The 5,275-nt window shown below is 35.2% G+C and overlaps 1 pseudogene; it reads right to left on the minus strand.

The window, feature by feature from the left end:
- Positions 1-1,950: 1,950 nt before the first annotated feature.
- On the minus strand, positions 1,951-2,784 carry LOC149181953 (uncharacterized; annotated as a pseudogene).
- Between the last annotated feature and the right edge of the window lie 2,491 nt (positions 2,785-5,275).

Below are 5,275 nucleotides of genomic sequence, written 5' to 3' on the forward strand. Positions count from 1 at the left end.
GAACAATGAAAAGCAAAGCATTGTATATTTATCATCACCAGCAGAGTATCAAGTTGTATGTGAAGCCACTTGTGAAGAAATTTGGTTGAGAAGACTTCTTCATGATGAAAGAGAAGAACAAAAAGATGCCAAAGTGACCGAATGCGACAACAAAAGTTTAATCAAGCTGGTAAATAATCTTGTTTTCCATAAAAACATAAAACACATTGATAGTCACTTTCATTTTGTTAGAAAAAATATTCAATCCAAAGAAAATTTTCTTGAATATTATAACACGTGTGAAAATGCAATTGATATCTTCACCAAGCCTCTTGGGAAGATTAAATTTGATTTGTTTAAGGATATGTTGGGTGTGCAAGTGAATCCTTTTTCCATTAAGGGGGAGAGTCGAAAATAATGGAGAAAATTTGTTTCACGGTTGTGTGCATGTCCTAAATTAGAGTTAGTTCCTATTTTTACGAGATGGTTTTGATGTCCCTATATTGAATTTAAACTTATATATTTCCCATTTAATTATTAACGAGATAGAGAAATACAGATTCGACAGTCTCTAGGTGTAGCTTTCTCACCTGTGCGCTGCTAGTGTCAATGTGTAAGTTTCATTCCAATTTAATTTTCTATTTTTTAACAAAATATTAACTAAAAATCATTCTAATCCAGTCATATATTTTTTAGTCATATATTTTTCAATTAACTTTAAGTCACATTAATTTCAACTCACCTAAACTAAGAAAACAAATTTTGCCTAAATATCTTATATCAAGCCAATGTTATTCAAGTTAAGCCTAACTAAACTCAACATAGAGGATTTTTTTGGTCCTTGTTCTAAACTAACTTCTACAATCTCTATGATCCACAAAATCTCCCTAATATCTCTTAAAATCCTTAATTCTTGCTATGACTCGACTATATAGAGAATATCCAGACGATTTTCTCCAACAAACTTTCCTCGCATGTCGATGAAGTAATTCTAAATTCAATTCTCTATTATTTTATTAATAATAATCTCACTTATCTTTTATTTACATACATTTAGCTATTTAGCTTAAATTTAATTAAGATAAATGAAAAGACCTCTTAACTTTAATTTAATTAAGATGAATGAAAAAACCTCTTAGCTTAAATTTAATTAAGATAAATGAAAATACCTCTTAGATCTTGGACTTTTGTCATGTAGAATGCTCCTCCATCACTTGGATCTATGCAACGTTCAAGACATGTTGAACTAAGCTGTAGAATATTCTTTTGTCTATGGACGGGTTTGTGTGAGTAACTAGCTTAAAATAATCTCTTCAAGGTTCAAGACTTGTTGAACTAAGCTGTAGAAATTTTTGTCTATGGACGGATATGCGTCACAGTAACTAGCTTAAAATAATTTGAAATACAGCGGTACATCCACCACATTACAAACAAACAAAAACTAAAATTTAAAATGAAGGCCCGTTCAACGTTTTCTTGTTTGGCTTATTTTAAAATTGTCATTAGCAGTAAAAGAATTGGGAAGTTCAGAAAATTGTCAACATTTATTTGTTTAGAAGAAAACCATAATCTAAATACTATATAAATAAAATATTTAACCATCCTCCAATTTCAGTAATAAAACTAAATTACCATCCAGCGGATTCTTGAATTTCATATTACTTTAAAAGCATAAATTTTAGACAGCAGATTAGCATTGAAATGGAAACTATATAAGATCCTACGTGATATTACGGAATATATACTACATAGATGCCCGGAATCCGGATCACATGTCCTGAAATTTAAACTAAACTTAATACTACTTACTTCTGCTAAATACTTGCAACAAAAATTCTTTCGAATAATGGCCATTTTGAAAATGGATATTCGAAATTCAGAAATACAGCCTCCGTACTGCAACACAAAAAAATTAACTTGACATCAGTAGTCTCTTGACGAGCTCCAAAAATTGTCAAATCACTGTTACCTTCAAGTAGAGACGGCAGCACCAAAAACGTCATTCAAAGGCGTGGTGGAAACCAGCGAAACCCATAGAACCTGCAGTGCCTAATAAGTATAAAATTATAATGTTGTTAATTTATAATGGTCTTCCCATTAACAGCATTATCAACCCAAATTATAAACAACAATAGTATCTCCTTACGTCATCGGGACCGACACTCGCGTTTCGCTCCACCAATTCGGATAAATCTTTGACATTGAGATTATTGAGCAAGTTGAGGCTGGTGATGGTTGACGAGGGAGAGATCTGCAAGTCATCGGTGATTATGAAGGTAACCGTCTCCTTCACATAACCTCCCCCGCCGCTTCCACTTCCACTGACTCCTACAGCATCAGTTCTATCTCCCATGGAAGGGTTCTGCAATTGCACCTCATATCCGATAGTGCTGCTGCAGGAACACCTGCCGCCGCTCTGACTTCTCATATGGTGTGTATCGCCACTGTACAGGTTACCGCAAAGGTAATAGACTGTGGGTGTGGGTGCCTAGTCTGCTGACTATATTCGAAGGATTTCGTTAGATAGGGTGGGTATAACCTTAGGCTCCAGTAAGTGGGATTTCTGGCCAATCATAAACATAGTCTGGAGCTTGTCTACGCTGTCGTAAAGATTAGTGAGGCAGCCGATTCTCTTTTGCTTGTTTCAACGGCGAAAGCAAATTGATAACAGAACCCGTTGGCAACGTCAGAAAGTTGAAGAGAAAGATCGACAAAATCCTTTCCTGCCTCCGCATACAATATCTTCCGTGTTTTCTTGTTCACCAGAACCCTCAAACTCATGCAACTAGCAGTTCCGCTTGCCATCTTGATCACTTCACAACTCCAAAGGAAAAGCTAATAACCGAGTCGAACGATAACGCCTACAACACGAAATTATTGTTGTCGTCGATTTAAAAAAGGTGGTGGCACATCCCCAAAATTTGAGGACATTTTACTCGAGCGTCAATGTACTTTGAGAATTACACGAATCTCGATCAACCATCATTTTAGATTTTGCTCACGACCGCAGATTTTCGAATTTAATACAACATGTGGCGTGCACACGTTCGTGTCAGGCCGAGGTATGTGAAAATATAATCGAGAAACCGATTGATAAATTGCCATTTAATCATAATCAATTTTTGGTTACCAAAACTTAGCCGTATGGTACTGTATCACACGTATAATCATGTTTTTAAGTACCAAAACTAGCCGTATGGTACTGTATGTATGTATAATCATTTTTTAAGTACCAAAACTTAGCCGTATCGTATTGCATTACATGTAAGCGGCAACCCTTATCCAGATTGCAGATTCACTTAACATACTTACGTAGCTGTTTGGACCCACCTTTCAGTGTCTGTTTATAGAGAAGGAGGTTGATATTCGCTATCGGAATTGTTTATGTCGGAAAACTTTTGCAACCAGAAGGGTGTGTTATGTATGACATCTGTCATTGTCATTCTCTGAGCGCCGTCTAACCGACAGCTCCAGGCATGGAATTAAATTCAAAAATACAGAGCTACAGCACCCACCGATGCCAGCTTGTGCAATAGAATAAATCTACAGCACCCGCCCATGTGAGCTTGTGCAATGGAATAAATGCACAAGAAAATGGTTAACGCATTGAAATTACCTAAAAAAAAATGAAGTTGTTGCCTCATTCACCGCACTGCGTTCAAATCAATTAATTTGTTTTTAACTATTACAACATTGTTTCAATAAATGTAATATACTTAAGATATGTTATTAAAACAACTTACATATATATTATTAATATGTAATATTGATTAGCGATAGAATAATTATTACATGATATTTATTTAGTGCATTATATAATATTTTTTATAATATACTTTAGGTATAGTACATAAATCTTCTTCAAATTTAAGAAGATTATTTAAATTTGACGAGATTTTTTTAAATCACTAGGAAAAATTAGTCATTTTGTATTTCTTTCAATTAAAAAGTGTTTATTATCACGGATATGCCTTCTACTAAGATTTTATCCTTAAATTTTGAATGGGTTCCTATATTTTCAAAAGTTTATCCACATAAAATCTAAGGAACCTTAAATTTGATTTGACCATTAGGTTGTCATCCGTCACTATATGTCTAGAAATTCAAGGCATCACCTAATAGACTAGGCCATTCTTAAAGGCTTGTGCATTTGTCTAGATTTTAACTAAATAATTATGCAACTAAAAGATGAATAACATATTGCAAGAGTCATCCTTCCCATTGGATAATAGACGATCTTTTGTGAAATTCCTCGAGTGTAGCCTAAGTAACATATATGCGTCCTTATTAACGTAACAACAATAGAAGAAAGTAGAAACAAAGGCATGAAGATTATCCATAACAGCAAAGCTATTGATGCAATGAAATAACCAACTCCAAATCCAATGTATGAACAAAAAGGAAATAATCTTGCAGTAAACATGTAGGAGAAAGCAACATCAAGAGAAATCCGCAACAATAAAAAATGCTAAGTGCCAAAAAGCAGGAGGCCCAACTCAAAAATGGATCAGGTGAAGAGTTAGTAAGTGATATGTCCCAAGCAAAGAAGAGAGACTGAGATGAATTTCTGGAAGTGGATCAAGCCCAGCGAGGTAGAACATCCACTTTTGGACAAAATTTTAGCTTCCTTGTTGTGCTCACGATAGATGTGAGAGAAGGAAATCTGAAGGAATGATTGAGATAGAGTTTTGATCCGCTATTGCTAGGAGAGAAGATTCAGATTTTGAAGTTTACATCGGTTGTTGGCCCATTCGATAATAACTTTAGAGTCCCCAAAGATGGCAATGCTTGTTAATCCAATCCATGAAGCACAATAGAGAGTGCCCCATAAGGCCAGAAGCTCGGCCCTAGCATTCAAACCCTTTCCACCAAACCAAAGGAATCTGAAGAGATGATCAGGTTCTAGATAAATGATCATTCTACAACCACATGACCCAAAGGAACTAGCTCCATTAAAGAATCCAAATGGAAAGGAAGACCAAAGATAAAAGGAGGAGCAAGAGGGGCGAGGAGAAGGGAAGGGCTCACGAGAAAATTCTTTAAAGTAGGCCATGATCAAAGACTTGGTTCTATAGATAGAAGGCTGAGAGGAATCAAAGATTAGTGCATTACATGCTCTCCAGATGACCCATAAGATAAAAAATTGAAGGGTCCTTGGGGATTTATTCACAACAAACCAATGATGGAGGTAGTTAGGGTTGTGATCCTAGACCGAGATAACTAAAGATTCCAGGAGACTAAGGAATTCAAATATATATTTGTAAAACATGAAGATGCCACTGACTTAAATGAATTA

The sequence above is a fragment of the Pinus tabuliformis genome, chromosome 3_2 (genome assembly GCF_031772625.1).
Source record: "Pinus tabuliformis cultivar Carrire ecotype Pingquan chromosome 3_2, CPIR1, whole genome shotgun sequence".
NCBI classification, from domain to species: Eukaryota; Viridiplantae; Streptophyta; class Pinopsida; order Pinales; family Pinaceae; genus Pinus; species Pinus tabuliformis.